This window comes from Hemiscyllium ocellatum, chromosome 37 (assembly GCF_020745735.1).
Source record: "Hemiscyllium ocellatum isolate sHemOce1 chromosome 37, sHemOce1.pat.X.cur, whole genome shotgun sequence".
Classification (NCBI taxonomy): domain Eukaryota; kingdom Metazoa; phylum Chordata; class Chondrichthyes; order Orectolobiformes; family Hemiscylliidae; genus Hemiscyllium; species Hemiscyllium ocellatum.
In genome coordinates, this window is record NC_083437.1 from 7,866,045 (window position 1) to 7,884,543 (window position 18,499).

At 45.2% G+C, this 18,499-nt stretch overlaps 1 protein-coding gene across 2 annotated transcripts in view; it reads right to left on the bottom strand.

Moving 5' to 3' along the window:
* The window catches only part of alpl (alkaline phosphatase, biomineralization associated), a 126,138-nt gene extending 113,320 nt beyond the window's left edge, over positions 1-12,818 (bottom strand). For both annotated transcript variants that reach the window (XM_060852345.1, XM_060852344.1), the window contains exon 1: positions 12,749-12,818. The gene's annotated coding sequence lies outside the window, so the exon portion shown is untranslated. The remainder of the gene's footprint in view (positions 1-12,748) is intronic.
* Positions 12,819-18,499: the final 5,681 nt, after the last annotated feature.

Below are 18,499 nucleotides of genomic sequence, written 5' to 3' on the forward strand. Positions count from 1 at the left end.
TTCTGATTAAGTCTTTCACTCAGAGTCATACAGACCCTTCGGCCCAACTCGACCAGGCTTCCCAAACTGAACTTGTCCCATTTGCTTATGTTTGGCCCATATTCCTAGAGGAGAAAGTGAGGACTGCAGATGCTGGAAATCAGAGCTGAAAATGTGTTGCTGGAAAAGCGCAGCAGGTCAGGCAGCATCCAAGGAACAGGAGAGTCAACGTTTCAGGCATTCCTGAAGAAGGGCTCATGCCCGAAACATCGACTCTCCTGCTCCTTGGATGCTGCCTGACCTGCTGCGCTTTTCCAGCAACACACGTTCAGCCCATATTCCTCTAACCTCTTTCAATCTCTTTCTAGCTCCTGCACTCTTTTCACCTCACTCCACCTCCCACTCCCTTTCCCTCCAAGTTTTCTTCATCCAACCTCACAAACACCTGCTCTGATAACTATCATTTCTTGTTTTCCCTACCCTTCCTTGGCTCTCCCATTCACAATTCCTGATAAAGGGCTCATGCCCGAAACGTCAAATTTCCTGTTCCTTGGATGCTGCCTGACCTGCTGCACTTTTCCAGCAACACATTTTCAGCTCTGATCTCCAGCATCTGCAGACCTCACTTTCTCCTCTCCCATTCACATGCCAATCACATCCCTCTGCTTGCATTTTGTCAATTTCTTTCTTGCTCTCTTTCTAAATGTCCCCCAAAGCTCTCTCCAGAAGGCTGGGCTAAAGACAAGGCAACTGCTAATGGTTATTGCCTATAAACTTTACACCAATGCATGGCCAAGCTGAGCTTCACCATCAGTGCCCACGTGATCTGACATTGCTTCTTAACGCTGAAAATATTGTTTCCCCTTGCTGGGTGGACCTAGAACTAGAGGACACCATTTAAAAATGAGGGGCTCCTCATTTACAGCAGAAATAAAACGAATTAATTTCTCTCAGAGGACTGAGAGTTTCTGGAATTCTTTTTCCTCAGACAACTGTGGAGCTGAGGGTCATTAAATGTTTCCACAGCAAAGGTAGACAGATTGATGAAGAGTCAATGGCTACTGGGGGGCAGACAGCAAGTGGTGTTTCAGATCAGCCATGAACATATTGACTGGCAGAACAGACTCAAGGGGTTGAATGGCCTACTCCTGGACCTAATTTGTATGTTTGCATTGTTGGCTCTGGAGGCATTAATGTTGAAGCTGCATTAAGGTCTTCCCAAACGTATATTGTCAAATCTCTTTGTGCAGCAGAGCCGAGCATGAGGTCTCCATGGAGACAGATGTGCCATCTCTGACTCTGGTTAGTCTTTGTAATTATTGCCACGCCGTCAGTGTAACCGATTACTTTCATGCAATAAGACACATCTTGTGTCAGGTAAGAGCCTCATCTCATTAAGATTCAATCGTCATTCGTTCTCTCCCATGGCTAATTAATTAGGTCTCCACTTAGACTCAGCCCAGGAATCCAGGGGACTGTTGTAGTGTCTACCTCTGGATCAGAAAATCTGTGTTCAAGTCCCTGAAGATTTTTCGTGCATAGCACAGTGGCTCAGTGGTTAGCACTGCTGCCTCACAGCTCCAGGTTTGATGCACATTCTCCCCGTGTCTGCGTGGGTTTCCGTTGGGTGCTGCAGTTTCCTCCCACAACCCAAAGATGTGCAGGTCAGGCAGATTGGCCATGCTAAATTGCCCAAGTGTCCAGAGGTCTATAGACCAGGTGGGTTAGACTTGGGAATTGCAGGGTTAAAGGGATTGGGTAGGCTTCTCTTCAGAGTTGTGGTATGGACTAGATGAGCTAAATGGTCCATTTACATGTTGTAGGGACTCTATGTCTAAACAGGTTGATCTAAAACTATCTTCTGGAGGCCTGGGTAGATGGTGGGCCTTCCACCTCAGAGCCTGTGGCCTTCTACCATCTGTGGTTAAGTGGGTTTACAGACTGCCTGTAATTATCTCAGCCTCGAGGAGTCTCTGAGTTATATTTATACAGCCTTCAAACTCTTGCTTGGTTTTTAAAAGAGCTATTGTTAAATAGCACTTGGACTCCAGATCTTTGGACAGTGTGACATAGAGAAGGAGAGAGCTATAGGGAAACTGCTCCTGAGGTCTTGCCAGAGTGGCCAATAACAAGACCAGGAGAAGCCTATTATACCCACTGCCTGCTCTGGTTATATTCATGCCCATGTGTCCTTCGAGAGGGAGCATGCCACGCCCCACATGTATGTCCAAGCCTCCCATGAATGGGGCATTGCAGGGTATGGGGTACATCTTTTAGATTAGATTAGATTACTTACAGTGTGGAAACAGGCCCTTCGGCCCATCAAGTCCACACTGACCCGCCGAAGCGCAACCCACCCACACCCCTACATTTACCCCTTACCTAACACTACGGGCAATTTAGCATGGCCAATTCACCTGACCCGCACATCTTTGGACTGTGGGAGGAAACCGGAGCACCCGGAGGAAACCCACGCAGACACGGGGAGAACGTGCAAGCTCCACACAGTCAGTCGCCCGAGGCGGGAATTGAACCCAGGTCTCTGGTGCTGTGAGGCAGCAGTGCTAACTGCTGTGCCACCGTGCCGCCCACTAAAAAATTTTTGTCCCACAAAAAAATTAATTTAAATCTGTAAGCTTCTTTCGGCATTTTGATACTTGTTACTGTGCTCTGTACGAGCTATGTATCCTATTTAGCTTTGATTTGTTTAATTTAAAATCGTAAAAAGGACATTAAGGGGTGCCATCACACAATCATGGTGGCCTGTAACTCTGAGACAGAAAGCCTTGCTTCAGGTCCCATCTATTTGGAGGATTGTCTGGACAGGTTGATGGATTTATTTTTGGTAACAAAGTCTGTCCAACGATTTGTCCAATCATTCAGTGTACAACGTGCGACATGTATGTTCTTAAGCAAATGCTCAGGAGCTATCATCAAAGTGTTGGTCTAATTAACCCTTTATACCACAACATTAACGCACGCCAGCCTGTCCTGGGATTGTAAATTTGGAACTCTACCCGAACGTTCCTCAGATTCAAACAGGGCTTAACAAAGAATCTCTTCCCCACCTGAGAAATAGGAGGCAGATAAAACTGAAACACAGAACTCCTCAGTCTAGTATCCTCTCTACTGCTGTTAGAAGACAATTTCTTTGAAATTTAGGAACCCAAGCATTGAGACCCTGACCAGCCCAGGGCCAGACTGGTCAGTCGGATCAGAATGTACTTCACGGGTAAGTGTTATTTTTACAAATAGCATTTAAAACCATAATTTCTGTCTGGCATGGAACCATAACAAACTCAATCCTGTCAGACGGTGGTACAGTTAAACACTTTGAGAGGAGCATTGTGTGTAGCACTTTATAGTTAGCCAAGTGAAAATTAAAAATGAAAAGAATTCAACTAAAGCAGCCGTCTTTTTATGTAAAGAATTATCACCTACTTAGATCTTTAATTAAAAAGAACTGCTGTTAATGTTTCATCTGTACACAACAGAAAAGAAGTGTAACATGCCTGAGATCTCCAGCTCCCCATGTTTTCTATTATCTCTCACTTGTGTTGTTCACAGACTAGTTGTTGGAATGAGTCAAACATCCCATTAGAGTCTAGCAGGATGGTAGGTGGTGAATTACACATCTTGATCTTTCATTCATCTTACGATTCCTTTGGTTCTAAAATCCAAACAAGTTTCAACATTTGTTCCTCAATATGCTTAACATCATACAACAAAGTTAAAAATCACACAACACCAGGTTTAATTGGAAGCACGAACTTTCGGAGCGCCGCTCCTTCATCAGATGGTTGTACCACAATCACTGATGAAGGAACAGTGCTGCAAAAGCTAGTGCTTCCAAATAAACCTGTTGGTCTGTAACCTAGTGTTGTGTGATTTTTAACTTTCTCCACCCCGGCATCTCCAAATCATACAACAATGAAAGCTAACGACTGCGGATGCTAGAAATCTGAAATTAAAACCGAAAATATTGGAAAAACACAGGTCTGTCAGTCACCTGTGAAAAGAAGGAATGCTTCAAGCCCAGTGTGATTCTTCTTCAGTTCCGAACGATGTTGGGAAATGGGATGGTTAGTTATACTTTTGACAGAGGAGGAGACCAGTGCCAAAACCACCACCTTACGATTGGTACAGGGGGCACAAAGGCCTGAGGAGGGCAACAATGTGCCTGGGGATTTCAATGCTCCCTCAGGTGGGTGTGCCATGTAAGAGAGCCCGTCCCTTTATATCGAACATTTCACCTCCTATGTTGTCTAGTCGCTGGAGAGTGTGGAGACAACACCGCTGGCAAGATGGACACACGCTGCTCACAAAGAAGCATCCACCCAATGTAGTCAACTCTGTTATTAATTGATGTATTGAAACAGAATTCCAGCCTATAATGCCTATCTGGGCTCCTACCCCTGCCTAAAACCTTTGTCCCACTTTGCACCATCTTCCTGGAATCAGCCTTGGCTCAGTTCACCTCAGAGTTGTAAGCTTTGGCGTTTCAAATCTCACTCCACAAAGCCGCGTACAAAGTCCAGCCTGATGCCTGCTGGTGTCTAGACCGAGTTGACACTGCATACTGATGGTTCCCAAAGCACCACAAGACTTATGTGCAATGCACCAACAAATTGTGCCAAAGAGCTAAACTCCCCATTTCCAGTGAGGTCAACCAGTACCTATGGCATGATGCCCACATCACTATGTCTGGCTTGCAAGCTATGGTTTTTGAAGACTTGTTATAGTGTGCTCTCAGTTAACAGTCTTCTGTCTGGTCTCCTTCTCTTCCACAACCATCATAACAAGTTACAGCGGTCCAATTAGGCCATTCAGCCCATCCAGTCTGCTTCACTAATCGATCACAGCGGATACATTTCCCAACCCCATTCTCCTGCCCTCTCCCTGTAACCCAGTGCCCCAACCCCATTCTCCTGCCCTCTCCCTGTAACCCAGTGCCCCAACCCCATTCTCCTGCCCTCTCCCTGTAACCCAGTGCCCCAACCCCATTCTCCTGCCCTCTCCCTGTAACCCAGTGCCCCAACCCCATTCTTCTGCCCTCTCCCTGTAACCCAGTGCCCCAACCCCATTCACTTGCCCTCTCCCCGTAACCCAGTGCCCCAACCCCATTCTCCTGCCCTCTCCCTGTAACCCAGTGCCATTCATTATGAAGCTGAGACCTGGCTCTCACTTTCCTCAAAAAAACAAAAAGAACTGCGGAGGCTGGAAATCTGAGACAGAAACAGAAATTACTTGCAAATCTCAACTGGTCTGGCAGCATCTGTGGAGAGAAATCAGAGTTACCGTTTTGGGTCCAGTGACCCTTTTCAGAATGCCTTCTGACTCTTCCTCCGTTGCTAATCTAGCTCCTTCATAGGATAGTACAGCCTGAGAAAATCTCTGCTATTGGATTACTTCACATTGACAAGCATCTAATCCCCTGTTCCTGCTCTTGCTCACTCCTCTGACCCTTCAATATCCCAATTTCCCAACCCATTCTACAGTAGTACGCATGGCCCTAGCAATGGACTCAAGCCCCACTAGCTCCACAGCTGTGTCATAACCCATCCAAACAGATTGACGAAAAATATTTTTTTACAATTCCTCTATGGAACTTTTTTTTGGGCTTCACGTTGAGAACTATTGTGTGGGAGAACTCGCCACATCCCTTTCACTGAGATTTCTCTATCACTATCTCATCTCTAATCTTTTACATTTCATAGTTTAACTTCAGCTCTGTAGGAGTGTTTCATCCTACTTAGACCACCAACTATTAAATTGGGTTTGCGTTTCTTTTCAACTGTTGACATGACAGATTTTGAGGCCCAGGGATTAACCATTAACCAGAGTTATACTGATTATCAATCTCGAGATCGACAAGCTCCACAGAGTGAGAGAGTGCGAAGCTGTTCATTTCAGTTCACCGGGCAGATTGAGTAAGAGAGAACCACATAAGAAAATGGAAGGACTAAACAATGACAATGGCGTGCTTTTTGTTCATGTAGCAGCCTTAGCGTAGGAACATGGAACATAGCACTCCATAGGAGCTTGACAAAATGGTGGCAGATGAGGGGGATGGCTGCGATAAGTTTCAGGACGCAGCCAAGCATGTGTTGCTGACCATGTGATGTGCCACGGGCAGTTATGCCAGCACCAGTACATGCACAGACTGCTTCACCTGTGCTCCATACCATCAGATTTTGAAATGACGGGCACCCCTCTCCAAGACCTCTCAATGGTGGGGGGGATTGTTACCCAAATTGTGTAGGGTAAAGGCATATGCCCCATCCTCACTCCAGGAGCCGTCTGTGAAGGCCAAGTGGAGGCTGGTGTGTGTGTGTGTGTGTATTAGAGTGAGATTGGTGCACACATGCATTGTGGTGCCACAGCTAGAAGGATGCAGCCATTCCTGCTCCTCAGTCTGTGAGAGACAGAGGCGTGAGCAAGGGCGCTTCATAAATAATGGGCCTGGGTCAATCCCCAAATAGAAACCTATCAGGCCTGAGTTAACCCCTTAACAATACAACTCCTTCTGTCACTAATGAATGACATCAACATTAACCTCTGTACATGCCCGCTCCTTGCGTCATTTAGAGATGGTACTTATATGTGGATCATTGGGGTACTGTCTGAGGAAGGTGGGACCTGTACAAGAAGGACGGGTTGCACCTGAATTGGATGGGCAGCAATATCCTGGGTGGAAGGTTGGCTCGTGCTCTTCAGGGGGGTTTAAACTAGTTTGGTGGGAGTGCTGGGAACCGGAGCTATGGATCAGATGATGGAGTAGCTAATGTACAGCCAGATACAGTATGCAGAGAGTCTGTGAGGATGGATAGACAGTTGATAGGGCAAAGTTGCAGTCAGTGTGATGGGTTGAAGTGTGTCTATTTTAATGCTAGAAGTATCAGGAATAAGGGTGATGAACTTGGATCAGTACTTGGAACTGTGATGTTGTGGCCATTACAGAGACTTGGATATCGCAGGGGCAGGAGTGGTTGTTGGATGTTCCAGGATTGAGATGTTTCAAAAGGAATAGGGAGGGAGGTAAAAGAGATGGGGGGGGGGCGGTGGCATTGTTAATCAGGGTCAGTATCACAGCTGCAGAAAGGGAGATCATTGAGGAGGGTTTGTCGACAGAGTCAATATGGGTAAAAGTCAGAAAGGGGAAAGGCGCAGTCATTTTATTGGGAGTTTTCTACAGACCCCCCAATAGTAATGGAGACACAGAGGAGCAGATTGGGAGGCATATTTTAGAAAGGTGCAGAAGTAACAGGATTGTTGTCATGGGTGACGTCAATTTCCCTAATATTGATTGGAACCTCCTCAATGCAAATAGTTTGAATAGAGCATATTTTGTCAGGTGTGTCCAGGAAGGATTCCTGACTCAATATGTAAATAGGCCGACTGGAGGGGAAGCCATATTGGATTTGGTACTTGGCACTGAACTATGACTGGTGTTAGATCTCTCAGTGGGAGAGCATGTCGACGGTAATGATCACCACTTCCAAACCTTTACTGTAGTCATGGAGAACGATAGGAGCAGATAGTGTGAGAAAGTATTTAATTGGGGGAAGGGGAAGTGCAAAGCTATTAGGCAGGAACTGGGATGTCTAAATTGGGAACAGATGTTCTCAGGGAAATGCACAACAGAAATGTGAAGGAAGCACCTGCTGATAGTGCTGGACAGGTTTGTCCCACCGAGGCAAGGAAGGGATGGTAGGGTGAAGGAACCTTGGGTGACAAGGGATGTGGAACATCTAGTCAAGAGGAAGAAGGAAGCTTACTTAAGGTTCAGGAGGCAAGGATCAGACAGGGCGCTAGAGGGTTACAAGGTAGCCAGGAAAGACCTGAAGAATGGACTTAGAAGAACTCAAAGGGGCATGAAAAACCTTTTGCAGGTATGATTAAGGAAAACCCCAAGTCATTCTACACATATATGAGGAACAACAGATGGCCAGAGTGAGGGTAAGGCCGATCAGGGATAGTACCTGGAGTCAGAGGAGGTAGGGGAGGTCCTTAATGAATACTTCTCTTTAGTATTCACTACTGAGAGGGAACTTGACATTTGTGAGAACAGTGTGAAGTAGGCTAATATGCTCAAACAGGTTGATGTTAAGAAGAAGAATGTGCTGATTTTTTAAAAAAACTTAACGATAGATAAATCCCCTGGGCCAGACAGGATATACCCAAGGTACTACAGGAAATGAGAAAAGAGATTGCTGCACCTTTGACAATGATCTTTGCATCCTCCCTGTCCACTGGAGTAGTGGCAGATGATTGGAGCATGGCAAATATTATTCCTTGTGCCCTGAGAATTATAGACCAGTCAGTCTTACATCTGTGGTCGGCAAATTATTTTGGAGAGGATTCTGAGAGACAGGATTTATGATTACTTGGAAAGTCATTGTTCGATTAGAGATAGTCAGCATGGCTTTGTGAGGGGCAGGTCATACCTCACAAATCTTACTGAATTCTTTGAGGATGTGACAAAACACATTGATGAAGATAGAGTAGTGAATATGGTGCATATGGATTTTAGCAAGGCATTTGATAAAGTTCCCCATGGTAGAGAGTAAGGAGGTATGGGATACAGGGTCATTTGGCTGTCTGGATACAGAATTGGCCAGCCCATAGAAGACAGAGGCTGGTAGTAGATGGAAAATATTCAGTCTGGAGTTCAGTGATCCATAGTCTTATGCAGGCATCTGTCCTGGGAGCTCTGCTCTTAGTGATTTTTATAAATGACTTGGATGGGGAAGTGATAGAGTGGGTTCGTAAGTTTGACGATGTTACCAAGATTGGTGGAGTTATGGATAGCATGGAGGGCTGTTGTAGGTTGCAATGGGGACATTGACAGGATGCAGAGCTGGGCTGAGAAGTGGCAGATGGAGTTCAACCTGAAAAAGCGTGAAGTCATTCATTTTGGAAGGTCAAATTTGCATACAGAATATAGGGTTAAAGGCAGGATTCTTGGTTGTGTGGAGGAACAGAGGGATCTTGGGGACATTATCCATAGATTGCTCAAAGTTGCCATCCGAGCTGATAGGATTCCAAACTGATAGGGTTGTTAAGAAGGTGCATGGTGCGTTAGCTTTCATTAGCAGGGGGTTGAGCTTAAGAACCGCAAGGTAATGATGCAGCTCTATAGAGCCCTGGATGGACCATACTTGGAATGTTATGTTCAGTTCTGGTCACTTCAATATAGGAAGGAGATGGAAGCTTTCGAGAAGATGCAGAGGAGATTTATCAGGATGCTGCCTGGACTAGAGGGCATGTCTTATGAAGAGAGGTTGAGGAAGCTAGGGATTCCATCAGTGAAGTGAAGAAGGATGAGATGTGACTTGATAGAGGTGTACAAAATCTTGAGAGGCATAGATAGAGTGGATAGCCAGAGACTTTTTCCCATGGCGGAAATGGCTATCACAAGGGGGTATCAGGTGATTGGAGGAAGGTTTAGGGGAGGCGTCAGAGGCAGGTTCTTTACACAGAGAGTGCTGGGTGTGTGAAATGCACTGCCAGCGGTGGTAGTAGATTCAGATAGATTAAGAACATTTAAGTGATTCTAAGATAGGCACATGGGTGATAGTAAAATGAAGGGAATGTAGGTTGCTTTGATCTCAGAATAAGATAAAAAGTCGACACAACATCGAGGGCCGAAGGGCCTGTAATGTTCTGTACAGTTCTATGTTCTATGATTCGCAACCTGAAGAACAACACTGAATGGTGAAGGACAAACACTGGTGAAGTCAAGGACAAAATATTGGGAAGGCTGATGAGAAGTTAAATCAAGGAGATAAGGAGTAGGCAGAAGGATGTGCAGCTATCATGGGATGTACAATCTGTGATCATGAGATGAAGAAGGCTGGAGGTCCTGCTGCCAGTGCTGCCTTGCTGAGGAAGATCCAACACAGACCAAAAACATGAGGAGAGTTGGAAAGTTGGAAGAGGATCAAGAAATTGGGGAGCATGTGCCCACAAGGGGATTTAGGACAAAAGGACTATATTACATCATTGGGGAGGTGATGAGCTGCTGATATTATTGCTGGACTATTAATCCAGAGACCCAGATCTTGTTCCATGGACCTGGGTTCAAACCTCGCCACGGCAGCTTGTGAAATTTGAACTCAATTCAAAAGAAAATCTGAAATTATGAGTCTAATGACGACCATAATTCAATTGCCATTTTTAGGGAAAGAAACTGCCATCCTTACCTGGTCTGGTCTCCATGTAACTCCAGACCCAGAGCAATGTGGTTGACTCTTAACTATCCTCTGGCCAATGAATGTTGGTCTAGCCAGCAATTCCCTTAACCCACAAGTGATTTTTTTAAAAAAAATTAAGTTTGAAACATCAAAGGACAGGGTAAATGTTAAGAACACCTAGTCCAGGATAAGATACAGGCAGAAAATGTGTTGCTGGTTAAAGCACAGCAGGTTAGGCAGCATCCAAGGAACAGGCAGCATGGGTTTGGGGGTACAGCTGAAATAATTCAATCTGGAGCTGATAATGAAGGGTTTCTGTCTCTTTGTTAGGTAAACCCTCTAGATTGACTGGTGAGGCAGTGAGCTGGATAATCAGGACAGCAATGTCCAGGAGGTTTATTTACTGTGACGTGGGGGAAGTAATCGCAGTTGTCTTAAAACTGCCTAAGCAGAGAGCATCTTGTATAACATCAGCAGACAGGGAGTTAGGAGGAGAGCAGGAAGGAAATCAACCAACAAGGAGAAATCTCCGAGGTGGCCTGATGGAGAACATTGACGGAGAAATCTGGGGCAAAGGGCAGATAGAACAAACAACTTCCTCATGATCTACCGGCTGCTGAGGCCAAATGTTTAAAAATACCAAATCTGAAATAAGAACAACAAAAGAAGACAAGCTGAATAAATGAGACAATTTACTATGTACTGACTCCCTGTTTCCACCAGGTCTAAGATCATCCCTTCGCACTTAACCTGAGGCAGTGGGTTCCCTCAGGTCGCCTGACAATCTTCCCACTCCTGTATATGTGATCTTCCCCAAATAATGCCCTGAACACTCCATCAGTGCTAAACACACAGTGCTGGAGTCAAAGCAGAAACTCTGTTCTCGAGCAGTTCATAGATCTTCCTGTGGTCTCATCGCATTTTCTCTTAGTCCAAAAAGTTTGTGGGAGGTACAGTGGTATAGCCTTAACCCACGAGTGATTTTTTTAAAAAAAATTAAAACATCAAGGGACAGGATAAATGTGAAGAACACCTAGTCCAGGATAAGATACGGGCAGCATGGGTTTGGGGGTACAGCTGAAATAATTCAATCTGGAGCTGATAATGAAGGGTTTCTGGATGCTGGATGTGTCATACAAACCCCTCAGCAAATTTTCATGGATGCCCCAGAAATTGCAGATCTCCCTGCGGACTGCTTCATCCAAATATCACCCTGCATTCTCCCCTCCCCACCACCCCCACAAACCCATCTATTACTTTCAAGAACCTGTTGGGTTTGCACATTAACTACTCATTAAACTCACCACTGAAAATTAAGGCTCTTAATTATCCTTTAAACAACATGATAACTGTTGATGCAACACTCACTGACCCAGAACGGGAACATCTTAAACAATTTACCCGGAAGTTCCACGTCCAGAGAAGTGCGAATTGTAAACCAGAGGCAAAAAAAAACAGAAATCGCTGGAAAAACTCGGCAGATCTGGCAGCATCTGTGGAGAGAAATCAGAGATAACATTCCGCGTTGAGTGACCCTTCCTCAGAACTGATGAACCTCAGAATCTGTTCTGAGGAGGTGTCACTCAACCTGAAACGTTAACTCTGATTTCTCTCCACAGATACTGCCAGATCTGCCGAGTTTTTCCAGCGATTTCTGTTATTTTTTGCCTCAAATGGATGTCTGAACAGATTGATTTAAATTATTATTTTTTAACTGTTCAGTCTCATCCCACACAGTGAACACTTCAGAGATTTGGAAAGGGAAAAGGCACATGCTCTTCTAATTTCCAAATTCTGTTCTTTTAAGCTCACTAAATCCTCTTTCTCTCTTTATTTCACTTTCCGATTTAACTCCACATTGAAGAGACAGTCCCCCCCCCCCCCCCCCAGTCGCTCTCACCGCACTGACATCTGTTCCCATTTCCAACGCTCTGTGTATTCCCAGTAGACTGTGCTCCACAAGATCCCTCATCCAATATTAGAATTCTCCAGTTTGCACTTGACTATCCCTCTTTAATCTGCACTGATCAACCTGTCAAAAGAAACGCCGTGGACCGAAGAGCTGGGTTAGTTTAACAATAACTGCAGCTCCGGCTGAGCGGAGTTGGAGCAGAATATGAAGATGTAAGAATATATTTCGAATATTTAAATCTGTGCAAGATGCTTTCACTGCTCTTTAAGATTAAAATCGGCAGTTACACGAGATTAAATAATAAAATCACCTATTCAGATGCCTTTCATAAATGCTTTAATTTTGGTTCAAATGATATTTGTACCTGTCCCCCTGGTCCTCGGAATTGAAGAACGGTTTCTGTGAATATCATTTTTTGCAGGTTGTCATCATGAAATATCAGATAAATGAACAATGTCACTTGCCACAGATTTTCTGGGTAAAATTTCATTTAAAAAAAATCACTAACTCTGGAAATCAACATTTCTTTCAAACGAATTGAATTTAACTCCAAACATCGAAAAATAACTTTTTAGGCGCCTGCTGTAGTGAGGGAGAGAGAAAAGAAATGACTGATCAAATTCATCAAAAGCGTTTCTGAAGGTTGCCAGCAGAAACTCACCTGCCTGGGACCTTGCCTTTAAATTCCTGACAGAGGATGGGATGAGAAAGTTACCCAGCTGAAGCCGGTGTGGGGAGTGTTCCGAGTCTGTAAGGACTCCCCCCTTTATAGCTCTTCACTTAGTGCTGACAGTGCCTGCCCTGCTGGGGAGGGGGGGGTGGGAGGTCCTAGCCCCAGCCCCTGTCTGGTTGTTGCTGACTGAATGTGTGAAAGGGGGTTTGCTCTAAGACGGAGCTCCACCTACCGTCGGCTGCTTTATATTTTCTTTCTGTCTCTGTGAGGAGCAACTGGGGAACCGAACCCGCAGCAACAAACGACACAGGGCTTCTGCGATGTGTTGCAGCGGAATTCAAGCGCGCCCTTGGCTCAGTCTGAGAGGGCAGTGTGTTTGGCCCTGAGTTTGTCACTTACCTTCGGCCCCTGTCTATGATCGAGACCAATGTCCTCATCAGTCAAGGAAACCTCATTTCCATTGTGGAGAATTGGAGAGATGAGGAGACACTGGATGGGGTGGCCTTGAATCTTTGAAATTTCCTGTTCTCGCTCCCACCAGATCTGTAGAGTTTCAATTGTTGAGGCAGAGGGTAGGTTTCTGGAGATTAATGACATTCATGGCATGGAGTTAGCACATGGAAGAGATCCTGAGGTGAATGATGTGGAAATGGTAGAGCACATTCCATGGGCACAATGGTCTATAGTTTCCCTTACATTGCTGCTACCACTGTATTCTTTAAAGGCCAGTTTCCCAGTGTGGTCATTTCTTTCCCCCCCCCTCTGTCAATTCCCCTCACTGGCACTTCACCTCAGAGAAGGTCCTGAGCACAACTCTCAGACCTCCAAGAACTGTTTCTCTTCCTAATTTCATCCTTCCACTCTGCTCACCCTTCCCTCCCATTCCCCCCTTTCTTTCTCCTTGGTGAGGGAGAAGGATCGAGATGCATATGAATTCTCCAGTTCTCACAGCAGCCCCAGGAAAGGGGCTCAGAGCCGGTGTGAATACACCCAGGAATGAGGTCAGCAGTGAAAGTCCAGACAGTGTCATGGCCACTTGCTCTCTGAATAAGGGGCAGTACCTGAGAAAGAAAGAATAGGGGCAGCACGGTGGCACAGTGGTTAGCACTGCTGCCTCTCAGCGCCAGAGACCCGTGTTCAATTCCTGCCTCAGGTGACTTTCTGTGTGGAGTTTGCACATTCTCCCCGTGTCTGCGTGGGTTCCCTCCGAGTGCTCCGGTTTCCTCCCACAGTCCAAAAATGTGCAAGTTAGGTGAATTGGCCATGCTAAATTGCCCGTAGTGATAGGTGAAGGGGTAAATGTAGGGGGATGGGTCTGGCAGGTCGGTGTGGACTTGTTGGGCCGAAGGGCCTGTTTCCACACTGTAAGCAATCTAACCTAATATAAGACCACTTCACAACAGTGACTACTCTTCAAATGTGCGCAATGCCAAAAATGCTGCAACTAAGCTGTGTTCAGCAAGCTCTCACACAAATAACAGTGTTTAATTATCCAAATTTGTTTTAACAATGTTGGCTGAGGGATAAATATTGGCCAGAATTTGTGAGAAGATTTGTAGCTCGGGTGCTCATTGTTGTGGTTCTGTTCGCCGAGCTGGGAATTTGTGTTGCAGACGTTTCGTCCCCTGTCTAGGTGACATCCTCAGTGCTTGGGAGCCTCCTGTGAAACACTTCTGTGATGTTTCCTCCGGCATTTATAGTGGTTTGTATCTGCCGCTTCCGGTTATCAGTTCCAGCTGTCCGCTGCAGTGGTCGGTATATTGGGTCCAGGTCGATGTGCTTATTGATTGAATCTGTGGATGAATGCCATGCCAATGTAGTGTACAAAATCCCATGCAAGGACTGCACAAAACACTACATAGGACAAACAGGAAGACAGCTAACGATCCGCATCCATGAACACCCATTAGCCACGAAACGACACAAACAGAACCACAACAACATTGGCCAGAATGTCCACTGACAGTGCATTCCTTCAGCACTTCTCCCACTGATAGTGCAGTGTTCCTTCAGCACTGCTCCCATTGACAGTGCAGCATTCCTTCAGTACTGCTCCAATGGATTGTTTAGCTGAATTCCATTTTAAGTTTCTTCAGTGTGTCTTGAACTCATAAACATCTGACTCAGTAGTAAGATGGCTACCAGCTGTACCATGACTGATTCCTATTAGCAGCGAATAGCAGCCAAGATGAAATAGAGTGCTCATCAGATTCTGGATCAGTGGTGTTGGAAGAGCACAGCAGTTCAGGCAGCATCCAAAGTGCAGCAAAATTGACGTTTCGGGCAAAAGCCCTTCACCCGAAACGTCGATTTCGTTGCACTTTGGATGCTGCCTGAACTGCTGTGCTCTTCCAGCACCACTGATCCAGAATCTGGTTTCCAGCATCTGCAGTCATTGTTTTTACCTCCTAGAGTGCTCACCATACAGGAGAAATCAAATGGCGGCGACTGTTACTCCTGAAAGACATTAGCTTGACCGTTCTAATACACCAAATGATACAAAAACACCACATCTACTGCTAAGAATCATGTCTTCCTACTCTACCAGTGCAGTTCATCATTCAGACCCACTCAAGCAGAAAGAGCAGGTAAGAAATACTCCCTTGGCTGTCTTACCAAAATATTTACTCTCTGATGCATTATTGGTGGCTGCGAGGGAGAGATGAGACTGTAATTGAAGAGTGGAGACTTAGTTTACATCATCAACCACAGGACTGCAACCCAAAGTGGTTTAGGGATGTCCTCAGAACACTCAAGATTATAGCTTTCTATTCACTGTTACTTTCTAATGTGGATGCCACAAAGGAAAATCAAAAGGACAGTTATGGGTATTGCCAAAGTGACAAAGATGTTCGAACTTAAATAAAGTCTTGCGGAGTTCTGGATCCTGGCAGTGACCTGATTTCTGGGAATCTCTGGTGGGAGGGACTGCAAAGAATATGCCAATTCAGCAACTTTGCCCAGTGTCTATTTAAAAACCGGGATTGGTGACTCCCACCATGTGTTGGAGGTTTTTAGAGGGTGCTGTCAGCACTAAGTCAGGACATTCCCTCAAACTGGGCAGGCAGCGTGAAAACGCCAAATTGCCTCAGAATGTCAACGTTCTATCAGAACAGTTCCAACAAAAGGTCATTGACCTCGAGCATCAGTCTTCATTGAAGCTGCCAGACCTGCTGAGACTTTACAACATTTTCTGTTTTCATTTGAAAACTAGGGTTTTTTTTAAAATCAACTTATTTGGAGACACCCTATTTGGAGGCAGGTGGAGGGAGCTTCTGGTCAACATGATAATCACGACATGACATAAAGTCTGTACTAAAGCTTAATTGCTGAGTAGTTTTGAATTCCCAGGTTCCCAGGCAATAGCCAAATACACCACAGAGTCTGGGGGTGAGTGTAAGGGAAGCTGCAGATAAAGGGGGAGGGGATGGATGGTGAGGTAAGGATAGGTGAACACAGGTGGAGGGTACGATCTGCTGGTTAATGAGAGGGATGAATCCGGTTGGTAGCTGGAAGGAAGGGTGGATGAGAGGAATAGAAGGGAGTTGATGGGAAGGGAGTCGAGGGATGATAACGCAAGTTATTTGAAATTGGAGAACTCAATGTTGAGTCCTCTGGACTGCAGGCCGCTCAAGCAGAAGATGAGGTGTTGTTCCTCCAATTTGCGGTTTGGCTCATTGTGGCAATGGAGGAGGCCAAGGATGATCATGTTGGAAAGGGAGTGGGGAGGGGAATTGAAATGGGCAGTGACTGGGAAGTCCAGTCGGCCCCTGTGGGCCTGGCTGAGATGTTCGGTGAAACGTTCCCTTAGTATACATCCGGTCTCCCCCATGTAGGGAAGATATGTTTAGACTCTCTGATGAGGAACAACACCTCATCTTCCGCCTGGGCAGTCTACAGCCCGGAGGACTCAATATTGAGTTTTCCAATTTCAAGTAATCTTCCTCCCCATCCCCTGATTCCCTTCCCAGGCCCTCCCCCTCCCTTTCACTCCTCTGACCAACCTTTCCTTCCAGCTACCAACCAGGTTCATCCCTCCCAACAACCATCCAGGTTGTACCCTCTACCTGTGTTCACCTATCTCTGCTTCACCACCCTGCCCCTCCCTCCTTTATCTGCAGCTCTCCTCACCCCCACCCCAAGTCCTGAAGAAGAATTACACACAAAATGTTGACTTCTCCATGTTCTGATGCTGCCTGACATTCTTCCAGCCTCCTCCTTGCCTACCTTGGATTCCAGCATCTGCAGCTTTTTTGTCTCTGAATACACCACAGAGACCAATCATAATGTCAATATCCTTGCCAAAGTTCCGATCTTTATCAGCTGAGCCAGGTGATAGCCAGACATCATACTTCACAGCAAAGTCTGAGACCTTGTGTGGACAGTGTTATCCTGGTAGTCAATCACAGTTGAGTAAATTGACAGTGGTTCAAGTTATCGTTGTGTAGCTGTAAATATTAGTTCACATCAGTCAATTGGAAAGGCACGTGGCATTTGCCCTGTTGTTGTTGCCTTGTTACACCCAAATCTCTGGGTGGCGTTGCCTCTGAAAAACCTTTGGGTCCCCTCAAGGATTCATATGCTTATAGAATTGCTATTTTCTTCCATTATTCTGAAGCTGGTACAAATACAACATTTAAAAGGCATCTGGACGGGGACATGAGTAATAAGGGTTTCGAGGGACATAGGCCAAATGCTGACAAATGGGACTGGGTTAATTTAGGATATCTGGTCGGCATGGATGAGTTGGATTGAAGGGTCTGTTTTTGTGCTGTGCAACTGTACAACTTTATGATTTCCCGTGTTTCGTGTCCTGCCAATGAATGTTATTTTTCAAAGCAACCTTCTGCCTTGAGTGTTAACAGTTATTCCCTTGTGCCGTCTGATCTGAGAACTGTACCTTTTCTCTATCTGTTCTTACAAAAGCACACTAACCTGAGGGGCTGACAATAAGTAACCTTACAATAATCTGCTTATTGGATTTAATGGAGTCTCTCACTGTGCTCCATTATCCAGATGGTGTTAACACTACACAGAACAGAACTATTGATATCTTGATATGCAATTAGATATGAAACAGAATAATCAACTAATGTTGCAACTACACTGTGTACAGAAACCCCATACACACAGCTTATATAAACCATCCACATATTTATATATCTTTATATGAACCATGTATAATGCAAACATCCGAAACCATCCTTTATGAATATGGCTTTGAGTTGAGCCTTTAACCTTAGCTCCACTCTGAGCAGGAATTTCCAACTTATCGTACCTTCTTACAGACTTTAAACAAATGTGTTCCTTAAACCCAAAATCATTTCCTCTAATAAGAGATCACAGGACCCCTCTTGACCTTTCGACCCTTAGGTCAATGTCAAGCCTCCACACCAACATCAACTCCACTGTAGATGCACATTAACCATGACAGAAGCAGCTGTCTTTGATACAGCATTTCAGTTGCTCTAAGGTGCTTCCAAACACGAATAATTAAACTCAATTGCCATTTGAGGATTAAAATAATTTTTAAGTGAGTATATGGGAGTTTCCAAATGGTGTCTGAGATTGATTCCACCCTGATCAAATGATAAGCTCAACTTTATTAAAATTGTCTCTTGCAGAAGTGACCAAACCTGGAAGGTGGTTCAGCCAATACTAATTGTCCTCCACAGCTTCACCAACGAGATAGTGTATGCCACTCATTCCACTATTGGAATCTTGCTGCTAATCCGGTTG